Raw genomic sequence first — 20,943 nt, forward strand, 5'->3', positions numbered from 1 at the left:
TGCTATACTGTTATAATGGCATATTCCATTCACGTTAGCATGCAGCTAACAATGTAGCTAACAACGTCACCGATCTTTTTTGAGACTAAACTATCTGCTCTTGGTGGTCACTTGTGTTGATGTTAGTTTTGTTTCATCAACAAATGAGAGGCAGAACACACAGTGAATGTATCCGTTTTGTTTATTGCACTTTTATTACACTTTGCTGAAAAAGAAGTGCTGCATTGGGTAAATAGGCAAAGATGGCGGCGCCCGCCTTGTTGACATTTTCTTTGCAGGAAGTGTATTGGCACATTCAAGTTCTGTGTAACTGCCCCCCGGCCTGGTGTTGAAATAAAGATGCGGTTATGTTTCGTACAGATGCTTTTATTTCTTTTCTCTTTTGCATTTCAGCTTAGCAGTACTGTAGCTTTTCTTTGGTAGTTTGTCGTTTGTACAGGTAGTGACGGTTGCCTCATTTGCTCCGTTTGCACCCCGTTTGCACCGTGAAAACTGCATAGGACAGTCAAACACAAACATACAGTTACATATTTCACAGTTCAATATTGTTCACATGTTGTTCATTATTATACCAACGTGTTCAAACAAACAATTGCATTCAAAGATATTTAAAGGTGAACTCGTCTTCCATAACAAAGGCACTCAGGGAAAAACAATGATAAATAATAACGTTACTTGTCCGGCAGCAGGTGCCTTTGATTAGAAGCTACTCCGTGAGTGCACCACTTTATATGTTTATAAATGTTTGGCGGTTACACACATAAATATAGATCTCTTCAACAACAGTAATAATAATACATTTGAGTGTTCGACATACCTTATTCCGCTTTACCAAGGGTAGTTATTTAACTGGAGTAAGGTTCTTCTATCATACATAATTCGCTGCCTGCTCCGTCGTTATCTCTGAGTTACTTCCGCCTTGGTCACACAGGAAGCTGTGACCTTTATACTATAGGAAAGACGAGCTCTGCCCCCATGTGGACACGAAATGAAAATGCACAAGTGGCTCCGAAATATTCTTTTCTTAAATAGATAAATAGAGAGCTCAGTATTCTGAGCCAATACAGAGAAGTTGATCATCTAGACCAACGCAAATCAAAGCTTACTGACAGTAAAGATGATAGGCATCTTTACCCTTGGCGGTCAGTTACACTCCCACCAAATCCTGCTATGACGGATAAGCACAAAACAATTAATTTAGTCATACAGGATTTCCTTTTAGATTTCACATAGCATCAAAATAATACAATTCAAGCGTTTCTATACTAATTACTCTCGAGGAGGAGTACCAATTTCTGGATCGGTCGCTCGAGGACTGAAGGTCTGGTAGAGTGATCTTTTCGCTCCCCAGTCTGTATTTTTACTCGACGTACTAGACCGTCGCTCTCTTGAGTGGCTTCGACGACCCGACATAGTTGCCACTGGCTTCTTGGCAGGTTACTGTCCTTGAGGATGACTATGCCGTTCACCTTGAGGTTACGCCGTGGTACGTGCCACTTCTGGCGTGTAGAAATGTTCAGGAGGTATTCCTTCTTCCAGCGGCTCCAGAATTGTTCGATTAGGTACTGGACTCTGCGCCATCTCTTGGTTGCATACATGTCCTCTTTAACAAATCTCCCAGGGGGTGGAAGAGCGATTTTAGACTTCATCATGACGAGATGGTTTGGTGTTAAGGGTTCTAGCGCCATAGGATCGTTGATACCATCTACTGTCAGTGGTCGGCTGTTTACAATAGCTGTAGCTTCATAGAAGAGTGTTCTAAGGGAGGCGTCATCAAGTCTGCCTGGACACAGAGCGATAGTGGCGTTCAGCACATTTCTTACTGTCCTGATTTGACGTTCCCAGACACCACCTGCATGGCTGGCGGATGGAGCGTTGAAGACAAATTCACACTGTTTCTCTGCTAGAAAGATCTCCAGTAAACTGGCGTCACATTGTTTGAGTGCTTCTTTAAACTGGTTTTTAGCTCCCACGAAGTTAGTACCGTGGTCGCAATGAAGTTGCCGAACAGCTCCTCTGAGGCTGATGAAGCATCTCAAGGCGTTAATGAATGAGTCTGTTGATAAGTCTTCAAGCATCTCGATGTGGACAGCTCGTGAAGCTAGGCAAGTTAGTATCAGGCCATACCTTTTGTACTCCTTTCGAGCCTTTTTAATCAGGAAGGGGCCGAAGCAGTCCATGCCACTGTATGAGAAAGGCGGTGAGTCTTCCACACGCTCTTTAGGGAGTTCAGCCATTTGCTGCTCTTCAGTAGGTCGTTGGAGTTTCCTGCATCGTACACAGTTGTGAATCAGCTTGGCTACTAATTTGCTCCCACCAATGACCCAGAATCCATTTGCTCTCAGTTCCATTTGGGTTTGACTTCGGCCTTGGTGACAAACTTGAGCGTGGTGATGAGCCGTAATTAGCTTGGTGATAGGGCTGTCTTTTGGCAAAATGATGGGATGTTTCATTTCTTGACTGAGGGATGAGCGTCTCAATCTTCCACCCACACAGAGAAGTTCTCGATGCAGAATTGGATCAAGGGAATGAAGAGCACTTGAACTTGGAAGAGCATCTCCTTCCTGGCATCTCTTAATTTCCTGAGAGAAGGCTTGCTGCTGGACAAGCTTGATCACTATTTTGGCAGCTCTTTCTCGTTCTTCGACTGTCACCAGTTCGGTGTTGTGTACTTTTCCCGATCCCAGCCTCTTGATTCTTGCGACTACTTTCAGGATCTTTGACCATGAAGAGATCTGATTTAGGCGAATTAGAATGTCTGTACAACTGTTAACTTTGGTTGTGAAAGCTTGGACAGCCTTAACCTCAGGATCGCCTACGAGTACGCCTGCGAAGGGATTCAGTTTGGGATGTACTTCTTGCTCCCAGAGAAATGTAGGACCTGACATCCAGTTTGTTGAAGGAATGTGAGATGCCTGAAGGCCTCTGGAGGCATGATCTGCCGGGTTCTCTGCTGTTTCGATATAGTGCCATTTACTTGGGTCAGTGTTTTTTCTTATCAGTTGGACTCTGTTCGCGACGAACACATGGAACCTTCTTGCCTCATTATTGATGTAGCCCAGAACTACTTGTGAATCTGTCCAGAAGAATTCTTCATCGATCTTCATCTGCAGTTCTCTTTTCAGCAACACACTTAATTTGGTTGCGACCACTGCCGCTGAGAGCTCTAGTCGTGGGATGCTTGAGACCTTTGTGGGTGCTACTCTTGCTTTGGCCATCACAAGACTGGAGTGTACTGTATTTTTGTCATTTTTGTACCTGAGGTAGGAACAAGCGCCATACCCCATGCTGCTGGCATCGGCAAAGTGATGCAGTTCCGTCTTGATGATGTTGCCGAAGTCATGTGGGTGATAGCATCTAGGGATTGTGAATTCCTTTAAGTTATATAGCCCGATCTTCCATTCCTCCCACCGTGGCTTTAAGTCATCTGGCAGTGGATTGTCCCATCTTATGCCTCTGCGGCATAGTTCTTGGAGTATGCGTTTTCCGCTTAGGGTGAATGGAGCAACAAACCCGAGTGGGTCATAAAGAGAGGCGACGATGGAGAGGATTCCTCAACGGATTGAAGGCTGGTCTTTCATGTTGACATTGAAGCTGAAGGTGTCGTTGTCTATAGACCACTGAAGGCCAAGTGCATGCTCAGTTGGGGTCGCTTCCAGCTTAAGTTCGAGAGGGTCAGTGATTGTTGCTCTTTCTGAGGGTTTCACACAGTCGAGGACGTCTTTGTGGTTAGAGTTGAATTTGTGGAGGCGTAGGCCTCCTCGTTTGCAAAATTTTTGTGCCTCGATGATCAGTTTCTTGGCCTCTTCGACTGATGAAACGCTGGCTAACCCATCAACGTAGAAGTTCTTCTCCATGAAGGCTGAGGCTGCTGGGTAGTCTTCCCTATGTTGGTGTGCCATGTACCTTAGGCCAAAATTGGCACATCCAGGAGACGAAGCAGCTCCAAAGAGGTGAACTGCCATCCTGTATTCCTGTGGTTCCGTTTCCAAATCACCTTCCCTCCACCACAGGAACTTGAGGTATTTTCGAGAGTCAGGGTGGACGAAGAACTGGTGGAACATTCTTTCCACGTCGCAGATTATGGCCACGTCTTCCTTTCTGAAGCGGCATAGAACTCCTATTAGGGAGTTGATTAAGTCGGGACCGGTCAATAGACAGTCATTTAGGGAAACTGCACAGAATTTAGCTGAGCAGTCAAACACGACCCGTAGCCTGCCAGGCTTTTGAGGGTGGTAAATGCCGTGATGAGGAAGGTACCAAGCGGTCTCTCCATGTGAAGTGGTATGGTCAAGTTCTGCGTCACCTTTCTCGATGATGTCTTTCATGAAAGCCTTATAGCGTTCGTGATACTCTTTATCCGTCTTTAGCTTCTTCTTTAGAGACTGGAGGCGGACTGTAGCTAGTCTCTTGTTGTTTGGTAGGGATGGTGGGCTGCTACCCTTGAAAGGTAGAGGCATCTCGTAGTGTCCATCTTCTTTCTGTCTGATGTTCTCGCTGAGGAATTGTATGAAGTGAACATCTTCTTGAGACACGTACTTGTCCTCGTAGTTCCTTTCAGAGAAGTCCGACTCAAGTACTTTAAGGACATCTGTTGTAGACGGGGCTGGTATTTCTTTTACTGACACTCTATGTACAAAGCTCTGGCTCCCTTGTCGGTCCAGATGAGGGTTAGATGAGCCTATTATGCTCCAGCCAAGCTCTGTCCTCTGTGCAAAAGGTTCGTTTTCACAGCCTGTGATGACTTCGAGTGGAGCTAGCGCTGAGGGACAATCACATCCTATTAACATACCCACTTCACAGTCTAGAAGTGATGGTAACTTGTTTACGAGATGCTTGAGGTGAGGCCACTGTAGCGCTGTTTTACCAGTAGGAATGTAGGATTTGTCTACTGGGATGAAGCTACGAGTGTAGGCTTGTGGCACTCTGATGTTGTTTGCAGAATGGAGTCCTCTGATTTGTAGGCCGCTGACACTCTTGCTGGTTATAACTGTATTTACAGCAGTCATTGTACTGAGTCTCAGCTTCACAGGTTGACTTTCCACACTTAACTCCTTAAGCAGGTCCTCTAAGATAAACGTTGTATCACTCTGTGTGTCGAGTAGTGCGTAAGTGAGCACCGTTATCTGTGGCTCTTGAACTGAAGACACAAGGACTGGGACAATGCTTGAGGTCGCAGAAGCACATCGGGTTGTAGTGTGAGACACGACTCTGCGGACTTCTTGGCTCCGGTAGTTTGCAGTAGATGTGCCACTCTGGGTTGTCTCTGGTGCTTGTGACCTCTCTTCGTGCAGACACGTTGGATGACGACGGTTGCAGGTGTTGCAGGTATGTCGCCGTTTACAGTCCTTGCTGGAGTGTCCCTTCCTCAGACATCCAAAGCAAAGGTGATTTTGGTAGATGTACGTTCTCTTATCCTCTATAGACCTTGATGCGAAGTTAGTGCATGTAGCAATGCCATGATTCTCATTCTTGCAGATTGGGCAAGGTGGTCTGGCTCTATAGGGTGAATACTGTGTCTCCACGATGTTGCTCTTTATGTGAGTGCTTGTATTCAACGCTCTGGCTCTCTTGGAAAACCTCTCGTCTGAGGCTCTGGAGTTCAACAGTAGTGGGGTAGCGATGGGGTTACAAGCTATTCGTGCCTCTTTGTTCAGAAACTTTGAAAAGTGTGCAAGACTTGGATAGCTTCCAGATTTATCTAGCTATTCTACGATGATCCTGCTCCATCTTCGCACAATCCACTCAGGTAGTTTCTTGAGCAGTTTGTGGTTCTCTTCACAGTCGTTCAAGATGTCCAGCCCTCGGACATGTAGAATTGCCTCTGTGCATCCCTGTAGGAAGTCTGCAAACTCTCGGAGCGCCAGAGGATCGTTTGTGTTTATCTTAGGCCATCTCATTAGCTTGTCTCTGAACGCCCTTTGTATAATGAAGGGGTTTCCATACCTCTCTTCCAACACTCTCCAGGCACCTTTATATGCTTCTTCTGAGTCTCTGTAAAAGAATCCTTCCACAGACTTACGAGCTTCTCCAGCAAGGTACATTTTCAGATAAAACATCTTATAACTTGTTGGGAGAGGCTTTCGGTGTATCAGGGTCATGAAGGTCATTTTCCAATCAACAAATTTCATAGGGTCACGTTGAATATTGTTGGTTCTGGTGTAGGTAGGCGATTCATGCTTAATGCACTTGTGATTGCTTCGGCTAGACTGAAGGCCTCTTGGTTTGCCGTCGCGCTGGGAGATGTTTGACGTTGGAATGCTGTAGGATGTAGCGGAGCACTATATTCAGGATTTTGGTGAGCAGTATTTATTTCATGGTCAGTGACTTCTTCTTCTTCGTTGTCTAGATCACTTCCCGAACTGTATGCCCTCACTCGGGCTGCTGCTACCTGGACTTCCTTCTCTGCTTGTAGCTGCTGTAACTTCATCCTCTCCTCCTCCAGCTTACATCGACTCTGTACCTTCATCTTCTCCATTTCCATCAGCATGGCTGCCTCTTCCCCCTCTAGTTGGAGGAGACTGGTTTGCTGAGCCTGGATCACTTGAATGGCCTTTACCTCTTCTACTTTAGCCGCGAGTTCGGCTTCCCTCCGCCTGTTTGATGCCTTGGAACGTTGAGAGTGAATTGTTTCAGTATTTGTGTGACCATATACAGATCTGTACTCTTCTTTGTTCAGAGCTATTCTCACCCTCTCCTTCTCAAGTCTTTCATTAAAATCTTCCTCTTTTGTTTCCAGCTGCTTACACACAAGCTCTTGGGTGTCTGTCGTCAGCTGAATACAGGCGTCCATTTTATTTGCGATCTCAGGAGTCGTGGCATGGTTACGTAAAATGGACTCATATAAACTTCTTACTAAGTCACAACTTGCTTGAATGTCTTGTTTTAGTCTTTCAAGTTCTTCTGCTGGACAGAAGGTTCTTAGCTTCCCTCTTGCTTCCTTGGCTATCTTCTTCCACTTCTGATAAGCTTTGTTAAAAGCTTTCTCATTCCTCTTATCCTCCACTTCACGATTTTCTTTTCCTTTCTCGGTTAGAGTTCTTTGGCGAGCACCTGTTCTGTTCTGTTCCAACTCCAAGAGGTTGCCAGCATCGTCTTCTTGGGCCGACATTGTGCTTGATCACACACACTCAAAATATCAAATAAATAGATGGTATTTAAGAGTTCCACTTGCTGGGATGGATATCAGACAGCATAATATTCATTAAATATACAGGAGTTGCCACACGTCCGTGGTTTTGCTGGGATGGATACCAGACAGCATAGGGTTAATTAGATATACAGAAGTTGCCACACGTCCGTGGTATTGCTGGGATGGATACCAGACAGCATAGGGTTAATTAGATATACAGGAGTTGCCACACGTCCGTGGTTTTGCTGGGATGGATACCAGACAGCATAGGGTTAATTAGATATACAGGAGTTGCCACACGTCCGTGGTTTTGCTGGGATGGATACCAGACAGCATAGGGTTAATTAGATATACAGGAGTTGCCACACGTCCGTGGTTTTGCTGGGATGGATACCAGACAGCATAGGGTTAATTAGATATACAGGAGTTGCCACACGTCCGTGGTTTTGCTGGGATGGATACCAGACAGCATAGGGTTAATTAGATATACAGGAGTTGCCACACGTCCGTGGTTTTGCTGGGATGGATACCAGACAGCATAGGGTTAATTAGATATACAGGAGTTGCCACACGTCCGTGGTTTTGCTGGGATGGATACCAGACAGCATAGGGTTAACTCAGTAGGTTCGTTCTTCCTTCTCTTCATACATGTATTTTCTTTAGTGTAGGGTCCTCAACATACATGTATTCTCTTCGGAGTAAGATCTTCAACATACATGTATTCTCTTCGGAGTAAGGTCTTCAACATACATGTATTTTCTTCGGAGTAAGATCTTCAACATACATGTATTCTCTTCGGAGTAAGATCTTCAACATACATGTATTCTCTTCGGAGTAAGGTCTTCAACATACATGTATTTTCTTCGGAGTAAGATCTTCAACATACATGTATTTTCTTCAGAGTATGGTCTTCATTGTACATGTATTTTCTTCAGAGTGAGGTCTTCAACATATATGTATTTTCTTCAGAGTATGGTCTTCATTGTACATTTATCCACTTCAGAATAAAGTCTTCATAATACAGCCATCCTCTTCAGAACATCTATCCTCTTCAGAGTAAGGTCTACTTCACATTTATCCACTTCAGAATGAGGTTTCATAATGCATTTATCCTCTTCAGAGTATGGGTTTTACTCACTGTTTATCATCTTCAGAGTATGGGTTTTACTCACTGTTTATCATCTTCAGAGTATGGGTTTTACTCACTGTTTATCATCTTCAGAGTATGGGTTTTACTCACTGTTTATCATCTTCAGAGTATGGGTTTTACTCACTGTTGATCCTCTTCAGGGTCGGGTAAGTTTTCACTGTAACTGCCCCCCGGCCTGGTGTTGAAATAAAGATGCGGTTATGTTTCGTACAGATGCTTTTATTTCTTTTCTCTTTTGCATTTCAGCTTAGCAGTACTGTAGCTTTTCTTTGGTAGTTTGTCGTTTGTACAGGTAGTGACGGTTGCCTCATTTGCTCCGTTTGCACCCCGTTTGCACCGTGAAAACTGCATAGGACAGTCAAACACAAACATACAATTAGTTACATATTTCACAGTTCAATATTGTTCACATGTTGTTCATTATTATACCAACGTGTTCAAACAAACAATTGCATTCAAAGATATTTAAAGGTGAACTCGTCTTCCATAACAAAGGCACTCAGGGAAAAACAATGATAAATAATAACGTTACTTGTCCGGCAGCAGGTGCCTTTGATTAGAAGCTACTCTGTGAGTGCACCACTTTATATGTTTATAAATGTTTGGCGGTTACACACATAAATATAGATCTCTTCAACAACAGTAATAATAATACATTTGAGTGTTCGACATACCTTATTCCGCTTTACCAAGGGTAGTTATTTAACTGGAGTAAGGTTCTTTCTATCATACATAATTCGCTGCCTGCTCCGTCGTTATCTCTGAGTTACTTCCGCCTTGGTCACACAGGAAGCTGTGACCTTTATACTATAGGAAAGACGAGCTCTGCCCCCATGTGGACACGAAATGAAAATGCACAAGTGGCTCCGAAATATTCTTTTCTTAAATAGATAAATAGAGAGCTCAGTATTCTGAGCCAATACAGAGAAGTTGATCATCTAGACCAACGCAAATCAAAGCTTACTGACAGTAAAGATGATAGGCATCTTTACCCTTGGCGGTCAGTTACATTCTGATTGGTTGAAAATTGCCTTCATGTTCGCCACCTACTGCCACCTACTGCTTTGGCAGTGTACTACATCAGTGGTTCCCAAAGTCGGGGTCGCGACCCAAAGGTGGGCCGCGAGCAGCCACGGGTGGGCCGCGAGATGATTAAAAAAAAATAAAAAAATAAATAAAAAAAAATAAAAAAAAATATTTTTTTTATTTTTATTTTTTTTATTTTTTTATTTTTATTTTTTTTGTCAGGCCACTGAACTTAGAAGCAGGGCAGGACAGTGTTTCTAGTTGTATTCTAAAATGTGACTATATGGTTTTATATTAACTTAATAAATAAACAAAAACGAAAAATCTACTTATTTCAACGAACATTTCAAACTAAATAACAGATTATGCACATAAAACGCTGAAAACAACCGAAGCAACAATAGTATTTTAATGAGGCTATTATTATTATCATTATTATTTTGCAACAAGTTAGCCCTCTCATAAATAGCACATATAAATGAATAACTAACTTGAACTAACTTAATAGGATTGAAGTGATATTTGGCTTAAAAAATCGGTCGCCTGGCAAAAAAAAAAAAAAAAAAAAGCCTGACGATGTGCATTGGGCCGCGGCTCTCTGACGCCTTATTTTCTGGGTCCCGGCCTGAAAAGTTTGGGAACCCCTGTACTACATCACTGTGCTCAGGTGACAAAACGAAAGTGTGACTCGCCTCTCGCTACGTTGCGGCGAAACTCATCTGAAAATGAAACGAAAATGAAACGAAAGTCTAACCGCAGCCTCAGTGAACCTAATCTGGGTAAATCATTTGAAAAAAATGTTAAAGCCAGATCCTTCTTTTGAGTGCCTTCAGGCTGGTCTGAGTAGGTGCAAAAACGAATTACATCAAATATCTTCAGCCTTAACACCAACAAATTTGACAACCCTTTTTCAAGCAAATGATCATTTAACTAATTTGTGTGCAACAACTCATACACCTGCCCCCCCTCTCTTACAAGGTAACATTGTGCAAATTACATTGCTCCTCAAGTGATTGTTTGTGTAAGCATAAATAGCTCCCATCCTTAAAATAAAAGCAGCTTGTTAAGTGACCCATACAAGTGACAACAGAGCAGTGCACTTCACTGCGCTGAGCTGTTTGACATTCAGTAATACACATGAAGATCAGTGGCCAAGAATGTGCAGTATTGTGAGTGGCTTGTATTGCATCAGCTTTAGCTGCATATTCAGTGGGCCTTTCTCAAGGACCATTGGCTTTGTTGCATTTAATCTGCTGCTGGAGCAAAAAAACGCCACTAGCTAAACTGTTACTACTGTATTTCTGAGAAATGTTCACATATCTTTTCATATTGTGAGTAGAACAAGGTTATATTTTGTATCTATTATTATGTCCGTGGTAGGACATAATGGATTTGGTTGTGTCTGTGTGTGGGTGTGTGTATGTGTGTGTGAGTGTGTGTGTGTGTGTGTGTGTGTGTGTGTGTGTGTGTGTGTGTGTGTGTGTGTGTGTGTGTGTGTGTGTGTGTGTGTGTGTGTGTGTGTGTGTGTGTGTGTGTTGTCAGCTTTCCCAATGTTGTCGGTGTTATTGATGGATTGATTTTGATTTTGCATCATTACTTGTTTTTCTATGTATTCTTTATATAAAGCACTTTGAACTGCAATCCGTGTATGAAAGGTGCTATATAAATACGTTTATTATTATTATCATTATTGACTGCACTCACGTTCCAATTGTACCACCACACACTTATGCTCCAGAATAAACTTTTCATTTATAACGTGTTAGGAGGATTAGACGCTGGAAGCAGGCCAATGAAGCGTTTATTCTGGAGTATATCACAATGCAGGTTCTATTATCCTAACTAAACATTAAATACAACTTGCTCACTCAAAATATTCGTCAATTATAAAATATCTTCACTGGCGCAGTGCCTAAATTGTCAAGAGGGGTGTGTTGTCGCGGGAAAAGTTACAGTATAGTACAGTAGTATTACGCAATAAGGACGCTCCCTTACATTTCGTCCTGTACAGCCAGAATCTATGGACGGATTTTGTTGATTGAGGTTTAGTTGGAACACCAGAAAATAAATCTTATAAACGGTATATGATTTGTTCGAGAAATATGCAGCCCCAGGCAAAGATAGCCTTCGCAAAGTGGCGTGATTTGCTCCAAGTCTGGTGGTGAGCGCTATTATAAATGAGGCTACTGACTATGCCACCTTACATTTCGTCCTGTACAGCCAGAATCTATGGACGGATTTTGTTGATTGAGGTTTAGTTGGAACACCAGAAAATAGATCTTATAAACGGTATATGATTTGTTTCGAGAAATATGCAGCCCCAGGCGAAGATAGCCTTCGCAAAGTGGTGTGATTTGCTCCAAGTCTGACAGTGAACACTATTATAAATAAGGCTAAGCACTAAGCCATGTAATTTCAAATGCTTGGTTCTGAGATGATCATACAGTAAAAATGGATTTCTGATAGGCGCGCTGATCAGCAGTAATGCAACGTCATGATTATTATTATTATGAAGTTATTATTATTATTAAATATTAAATGAAAAATAACTCCTCTCCTTCACTCCTTTGGGTGCTGGGTTAGGTTATAATCACAATAAAGAGGTGGTGTAATATAAAATGAAATATAATTATGAAATCAAATATAGGCCAGGGCTATACAACTTAATAAAGAGATTGAATACAATTAAATGGGATATAAATTAAATTTATTAAGTAAGAAAATGCCTAAAGTATATTAATTTTTCTCCAGTGCAGCTGTAATTTTTTCTCTAAGGTGCAAAAGAGCCATATATGCCGCATGTCTTCCCCTCTTCTCCTCCCGTTTCACCCTTTCTCCTCTGTCGGTCCTGCGTGGCCAAAAGGTCCTGTGTTGACAAAAAAAGCTGAAAATGCTATAAATAAAATCTTTAAAATTTTTATAAACGGGGGCGGCTAAGTGGCGCAGTGGGCAAGGCGCTCGCCACTAATGCAGGAGATGCTGGGTTCGAGCCCAGCTCTCGGCATTGCTACCAGCTTGGCTGGTCGTTCATACTAATACAATTGGTAGTATTAGGGGGTGGGAAGCTGGTGGGTGGGGATCGGACGGTGTGGACAGCGACTCCTACAGGTCGGTTGGTGCGCTTGCGCAGTAGAATCAGGAAGCAACGGGGGCGTCGTGTCCCTCCCACGCAGACCCCCGCCGCTGAGAGATTGCGCTGTGCAGGTGAAAAGATGCGACGGCTGCCTCCTCGAGTACCGGAGGGGACACGTGATGCAAGGCTTCGTCCACATTGCAGCCGGCCTGTGGGAGGCATGGCCTAACAGCGTTCGAGACAGGGGAGGGGAGAATTGGACGATACGAAATTGGGATGGGAGAAAAATAGAAAATGGGAGAAAAAGTAGATACAAAATAAATAAATAAATAAACGGAATACTAATGGTGAAAAATATGTTATGTGCATAACGTATTTTTCACCATTAGTATTCCGTTCATTTCGTATTGTATTTCGTTTACTTTGTAATGTATAGAGCTTGCTTAATTTGTATTTTGTGTCTATGCCTCATTTCGGGCTTATTTTTCCACTTCCTGATATCTGCCAACAGCGCTGTCAGGAGTGCAGACTGCTCTGCGAGCCAAATGCACTGGAGCAGATCAGGGGAAAACTCTGCTGGTATCTCATCCGCGCAATGTCCTTAGTGGATAGCTCGCAAAGACAGAGCAGAATCCGCATGCAAACCCCGCATAGTTAAGCGGGCAATTCCTACTGCGCAATCCATTCTTAGTGGATCCCGCCCTAAGTGGCGTTTTGAGAAATCATAACATGATTTGCAGACGCAATTGAGACTTCTTCTTTAATAACCAGGGTAATAACATTGATATTTCCACCTCTTTTTCAAGTGGACCCTGGCCAAGAAGGCAGCATACAGAAAATGCTCACATATAAAACAACATTAAAACAAACCAATAAAAACTAGATAGTGAGAGCACACAAATACAAAACATTTAGAAAACGTCTTCACATGAGCAATCTTTTCTTTAACACATTCGGGGCCATTGGGCTGAGTCTAATTAATGTCAAGAGGACCGGGCAATGTAAACAAACGTGGGGCTGTTTGTACAGCTAAATCTATACTTTATAGTATTGCTATCTGTCCATTCTCATTGAGTCCATAAACCGTCCCTTCAAAATGGCTTAAAGAAAAAAAAATTCATCAATAGGTTCTCATTTTATAGCGCCGTGAATATAAGCGTTATACGGGATTTGGGACTAGTATATTTTCTGGAAGGCTAGATATAGGGCTAATAGCTGCTAACGTTATATCCAATGGCATTTCCGTTTTACAGATGCTACTGAAATAACTCAAACTGCATATGATCGGGACGATCCCAAAGCATGTATGCATGAAAGGGGGGGGGGGACGTCGTTTATTATTATTGATTACCAATAACCGTGTTCATCTAACTAGCCACATAGGCCGATCGCCTGAATGGCTATCAAAACAATGCCCGATCGGGCTGTAATTTACGTGAAAAAGATCTTACCGTGGTCCGGGCTGATCCCCCTGAGCATTTCCCCGTTATCGATCGCCATCTGGTAGATCGATATGTCCATTGGCTGATGATAAATCCCCTTATTGCATGGTGAAATCTGCGATCCGAAACGTAATCCAAGCTACATGCTGCACATCCGGAATCCTGCTACTGAAATCTCCATTGAAAGTAAAAAAAAAATACTGATCCGTTCAGCCACAGGGCACACTACATTAGCGCGATAGCGCCCCTAAGAGGATCTGGCCGGTATTGCACCTTCTCGAATTCATAGAGTAGGGTAAATCTGCAGTGCCGCTCGGCGACCTTGAATAGGTTATTAAAATGGAATAAATGCAATAACAACTTCCCACGGATATATCCGTGCCTCTGTCCACAACGGGTGGAATCGAAACACGGAGATCTCCGTGCTTGGGCGGGAATGTGTTAAAATGATCAATTCCAATGACTCCAGCTTCAAATCAAAAGGCCACAAGAGACAACATAAAACACCTGTGTACATGCCATACATCCTTCATTCATTGGGGGAACTATGTGCTCCAATGTGCACCCATTCTAGTTATTATTATTATGATTATTATGATTATTATGAGGAGGAGCAGGAGGAGGAGGGTAGACAAGCTGGGCCCTATTCCCCGTACCTGGTTCAACTAAGTCGATCAAGAGTCCCATTATCCAGATTCAATTAACCCGATGTTTGAATCCGGGATTTTCCTGTTCCTCGAAGGTGGATTTAGTCTCGTTCATTTGAACCAGACTTGAGACCCAGGATAATTGCGCGCGCCCGCCTCAGCTGAGAAGACAGCAAGTGTCGATAGCAGAAATCCTGATTTTCTAACGGCATTGATTGATTGATTGATTTAAAACTTTATTAACAGATTGCAGTACGGCTCAATAGCCTCGCCGACAAGTTAAATGCATAATCTATAGGCAAATTTTAAGTCCCTCATTACCCCAATCAATCAGATTATATTTCTTTAAACGTGCCCTGCTGGCAGTAGGTTCATGGAATGGATAATCAAATGAGATCTTGCTAGCGAAAATAATTAGTTCAACAGTTTCAGAATAAGGATACGGCTCTCTTATCCATTGATGGATGTATGGTTGATGTTTCGTTTGTCTGCCACCGTGGTCTGATGGTCGAGCATTTTGCCTTTCACGCGGACGACCCGCGTTCGAATCCCACTTCTTCTAGTTTTCTTTTTGAAATGTAAATACTTCCATTTGGTGCACGTTGAGAGCTATATAAAGAATGACATCCTCAATGCATGTAGATTTATAATATTTTAACTTAAAACTAGGCTACTTTTGCGTATAATCATTAATATTATATTCCAAAAAAATTATATTGGAAACGCGGGGTCTCGAACTCGGGTCGTCCGCTTGCCAGGAGTGAACACTGGCCGCTGCACCACTGTGCCAGACAGGATATATTCATTGTGTATCCATCAATGGACAAGAGACCCGTGTTTAGAATATTTTTCTTTTGAATGAAGTTTTATCTCTTTATTCTCAAATGCATTAATCCCAGTTACAATATCACAATAACGTGTGAGTGATGATACAATTCAACAATCCTCATATTCCTCGTAATTCATAATCCACAAAAACCACAATCCACGCATAGACACTTCAATTTTATGCTTGAATGAAACACAATCCAGGCGCTCCGTTAAACATCCACAGCGGAGAATATGAAAGGAATCAGAGCCAAACGAGCGATAGGTTTCAATCATTACAAATATCCCAGCGGGATTCACATTTGCAATGCTGCGCGTTGTTAAAATAACCACATAATGTGTACATCGCACCTAGCGAGCGCCACGGTATATATAACGTGCATTATTTAGGACAAAGTGAATTTAGTATCAGCATTTTGGGTCTATTTTACATTTCAAAAGCCCCCTCTAGAAGAATGAAGCACAAGAACATAATTCAGAATGGTATAATGCAGATCTAGACTGTGAGAATCATTTCAGGAAGCGAGCTGGCATTTCTTTGCGGGGGCGTGGCCATGGTTCATCCAGCTAACTGAACTTAACCCTGCTCTCGACCAGGCTCAAACTTTTTGATCTGTTACCATGGTGAGTTAGACAATCGAGCGTCGGGGAATGGAAAGGTCTGGCTTAAGTCAGGCTATGCTGGAAATTATCCGGCTAACTCAGTTAGCCAGGTACGGGGAACGGGGCCCTGCTCTAGGGTGGTATGGTTGTTTACTGACAGCTCTGGCTAAAAAGCTACAGGTAAGGTGGGTGAGTCATTGTACCCCAGTGACTGACTCTATACATGTCAACCACAACCACTGGCCTTAAAACAACCAATGGGACTCAGTTAGGTTAAAATGGGATTGCAAGAGAAGAGAAGAGAAGAGAAGAGAAGAGAAGAGAAGAGAAGAGAAGAGAAGAGAAGAGAAGAGAAGAGAAGAGAAGAGAAGAGAAGAGAAGAGAAGAGAAGAGAAGAGAAGAGAAGAGAAGAGAAGAGGAGAGGAGAGGAGAAGAGAGGATAATAGAATAGAATAGAATAGAAGGAGGAAAGGAGAGGAGAGAAGAGAAAGAGAGAAGGGAAGAGAAGAGAATGTTAAGCGAACAATAAGAAAAGCCACCGCCACATCCATCAAGCCGTTCTTAACGTCCTAATCTTACCCAGGTCTGTTGCATGATGAATCCCACTCATTCTTAAATTCAAATGCGAGTTCGCGCTCAATTCATTTGCACACAGACACGCCCGTCATCTCCTTATAAGGCGAAATGAGGCGTGTGTAAAACAGCAGAGTTTCGGCATCTGATCGCTGTCTGATCCATTCAACAGGAAGCGATTTGCGACTGATCTCAAAATGACACACACACACAAACACACACACACACACACACGTCTCACGACTCGCGACTCAGTGCATGTGTGTGTGTGTTCCTGTGGGTCGCTTATCGCATGTGTGTGTGTGTGTTAATCTGATGACAAATAAAGACGTATACTTGTACTTATACGTATACGTACTGTATAGTGCGAAATAAATTGTTCCAGCAAAGTAGGCATTGTCAATACTGAACGACTGCTCGCTTGTCAAGAACCAATCGTGCAGTAGGTTGGGAAATACTGGATCTGTCACCTGTCATCTCTCTCTGAAAGGTCCCTGTGGCTAAAACCCAGAGTGCGCTCAGAACTTGTAGGAGCAGAGAAGAGAAGAGAGGAGAGGAGATGTTGTAAATATGCGTTCTATGCGTACACCTGGGCAGCCAGCATCTAACTGTTCTAACAGCAATATATAATCCATTTCAGAAGCAGAACGCACGCAATAAGTTATAATAATAATTATTATTATTGAAAAGTTCTGGGTTTATAAAGTCGTATTTGGGGGTATTTGGGGGCAATTGACCAATGGTTTGCTTTCAACCCATGAACTCCTTCCTCTCTCACCTTTTCATATATATTTTTTTATTGTATCTACTAAAACTGTATTGTATTGTTTGTTTTTTTAAAGTGTTAAGGATTAGGAAAAGCGCTATATAAATCTTATGTATTATTATTATTAGGAATGGTAGGCTTTTTTTAATGTTTCTCATCTGGGTAAGAGTTTCTTATCTGGGTAAGAGTGCTGTCGACCACTCTTATAATTTGGTCTTGCCTGATTAAAGAAGGAGAGGGGAGAAGAGAAGAGGAGAGAAGGAGAAGAGACGGAAAGGAAAGAAGAGATGAGAAGATATGAGAAGAGTTGAGAAAAGGAGAGGAGAAGAGAAGTAGAGAAGGGAAGAGAAGGAGAGGAGAGGAGATAAATAGAGAAGGGAAGAGAAGAGAAGAGAATGAGAGGACAGGAGAGAAGGAGAGAAGAGAAGGAGAGAAGAGAAGCAGAGGAGAGAAGAGAAGAAAAGGAGAGGAGGAGAGGAGGAGAGAAGATAAAGGAAGGGAAGGAGAGAAACAGAGAGGAGGGGAGGGGAGAGGAGAGGAGGGAAGAGGAGAGGAGAGAGAAGGGAAGGGGAGGGAAACAAGAATAAGCTCACCCTGCTGATGGAGAAGGTGAAACCAGGCTTGCCGGTGCAGACGCCCATGAAGCAGAAGCGGAGCTGCCAGTAGAACAAGTGTTCACAGATGAAGGTGATGAGCGACAGAGCCATGGCGGCTCCCAGCATGTAGAAGACACCCGCCATGTTGTCCACATCCAGCTGGCTGCTCATCACCTCATTCTTCTCATTGTGGCAGATACCCGTCAGCCACATGGCCTCAAACTCCTCCATATCACCTAGAGGAAGAGGAGAGGAGGAGACTCACTGTTTATGTATCTGTTCGTTTTTTGGGTTGTTTGTTTGCATGTGCGTGAGCGTGCATTGGTAAGTGGCATCCCAACGGGTGGACAATATGGCGCTGTGCAAAAAGACCATTTTCCCCCATGACTACAGTGAGGATATGTAAGGTACACCCATCTGTTCTCCTGCCGTATGTACACACATGGCCACAACATGCATCTGTGTGTAAATGATTGCGTGCCATGCCTGAGTAAGTAGTAAGCATGAGAAGGAGGGGATACATGGGGGGGGGGGGGGGTGCAGGATAAAAACAACTCCGGTCTCATTTACGTGCAACAGATGTCATGTGGTATTATCTCAACAGAAACCCCCCTGAAGATCGTCCTCATTAATGATTGCTTGTTGTCTTCCCTGTTGAGAGGAGAGCATGCTGGGACTTGACAGTCCTGGGGGGGGGGGGGGGGGGGAGTCTATCCCATCATGTGACCAGTGGTCCCCCCCCTAAAATGTGTCCCCATCTGTACAGTGGTCCCGGAGAGGCTGCTGGCAGGGGACGACACGTCCATAGAGATTTGTTTGATGTGAACTACCAATGTGTGTGTGTGTGTGTGTGTGTGTGTGTGTGTGTGTGTGTGTGTGTGTGTGTGTGTGTGTGTGTGTGTGTGTGTGTGTGTGTGTCTGTGTGTGTCTGTGTGTCTGTGTGTGTCTGTGTGTGTTTGCGTGGTACAGTATGTGTGCATTTGACCAAGGGGGGGTCTGGTTCCTCTGCTGCTTGTGTAACACTGTTTGTTTGTGTGTGTGTGTGTGTGTGTGTGTGTGCGCGCGCATGTGTGTGTGTATGTTTTTGTGCATGCATGTGTTTGTATGTTTGTGTGCCTACAGTGCTCACTGAGCCACAGTTGTATAAATCTGCACATAGTGGGTGAATAACGTATGCTTATGTGGAATAGATGATGGGTTGTAAAATGTTTTCATGCTGATGGCCCTCAATTACATACACTGTACTTAAAGATATATAAAATAATGAAAAGCCCCCCATGTAAATGGTATATTTTTATTTTATTATGTGAAAACCGAGATGAAAAAACTGTAGTATCAAACAAAAGGTGTGGTGATATTTGTGTGGCCAACTGTTGCAAAACATCTTGCGATAGCAAAACATAAAATCCACGGAGGGAGTGATGAATATACCCTTCATGGTATGGGAGTAGGGACCATGGATCCCTGGAGGGACCATGGGATGAAAAATGCTGACCTCTGATCCACCCTTCTCCTCCCCCTCCTCCTCCCCTCTCTCTCTCCTTGCTCTTCCCATCCTGTCACCTCCTTGCCTTCCTTCTTCTCTCCGTTCTCCACCCTCCTCCATCCTCTACCCTTTCCCCCCCCTCCTCTTTCCTCTCCTGCCCATCCTCAACCCATCCTTCTCCTTCATTCTCTTATCCTCCCTCCCTCCCTCCTCCCGTTCTCAGCTCAGAGCCGCATCCTCTTCCAGTGGTGCTCAAGCCTCTTCTAGTGGAGCTCAAGCCTCTTCTAGTGCTGCTCAAGCCTCTTCCAGTGGTGCTCAAGCCTCTTCTAGTGGTGCTCAAGCCTCTTCTAGTGGTGCTCAAGCCTCTTCCAGTGGTGCTCAAGCCTCTTCTAGTGGTGCTCAAGCCTCTTCTAGTGGTGCTCAAGCCTCTTCTAGTGGTGCTCAAGCCTCTTCTTGTGGAGCTCAAGCCTCTTCTAGTGCTGCTCAAGCCTCTTCTAGTGGAGGTCAAGCCCCTTCTAGTGGTGCTCTAGCCTCTTCTAGTGGAGCTCAACCTCTTCTAGTGGTGCTCAAGCCTCTTCCAGTGGAGCTCAACCTCTTCTAGTGCTGCTCAACCTTTTCTTGTGGTGCTCAAGCCTCTTCCAGTGGAGCTCAAGCCTCTTCTAGTGGAGCTCAAGCCTTTTCTAGTGCTGCTCAACCTCTTCTTGTGGTGCTCAAGCCTCTTCCAGTGAAGCTCAAGCCTCTTCTAGTGGAGCTCAACCTCTTCTAGTGGTGCTCAAGCCTCTTCCAGTGGAGCTCAACCTCTTCTAGTGCTGCTCAAGCCTCTTCTAGTGGAGCTCAAGCCTCTTTTAGTGGTGCTCAAGCCTCTTCTTGTGGAGCTCTAGCCTCTTCTAGTGCTGCTCAAGCCTCTTCTAGTGGAGCTCAAGCCTCTTCTAGTGCTGCTCAAGCCTTTTCCAGTGGTGCTCAAGCCTCTTCTAGTGGTGCTCAAGCCTCTTCTAGTGGTGCTCAAGCCTCTTCTAGTGGTGCTCAAGCCTCTTCTAGTGGAGCTCAAGCCTCTTCTAGTGCTGCTCAAGCCTCTTCTAGTGGAGGTCAAGCCCCTTCTAGTGGTGCTCTAGCCTCTTCTAGTGGAGCTCAACCTCTTCTAGTGCTGCTCAAGCCTCTTCTAGTGGTGCTCAAGCCTCTTCCAGTGGAGCTCAACCTCTTCTAGTGGTGCTCAAGCCTCTTCTAGTGCTGCTCAAGCCTCTTCTTGTGGTGCTCAACCTCTTCTTGTGGTGCTCAAGCCTCTTCCAGTGGAGCTCAAGCCTCTTCCAGTGGTGCTCAAGCCTCTTCTAGTGGTGCTCAAGCCTCTTCTAGTGGTGCTCAAGCCTCTTCTAGTGGTGCTCAAGCCTCTTCTAGTGGAGCTCAAGCCTCTTCTAGTGCTGCTCAAGCCTCTTCTAGTGGAGGTCAAGCCCCTTCTAGTGGTGCTCTAGCCTCTTCTAGTGGAGCTCAACCTCTTCTAGTGGTGCTCAAGCCTCTTCTAGTGGAGCTCAAGCCTCTTCTAGTGCTGCTCAAGCCTCTTCTAGTGGAGGTCAAGCCCCTTCTAGTGGTGCTCTAGCCTCTTCTAGTGGAGCTCAACCTCTTCTAG

Source organism: Notolepis coatsorum (assembly GCF_963971535.1).
Source record: "Notolepis coatsorum genome assembly, chromosome: 7".
Lineage (NCBI taxonomy): Eukaryota > Metazoa > Chordata > Actinopteri > Aulopiformes > Paralepididae > Notolepis > Notolepis coatsorum.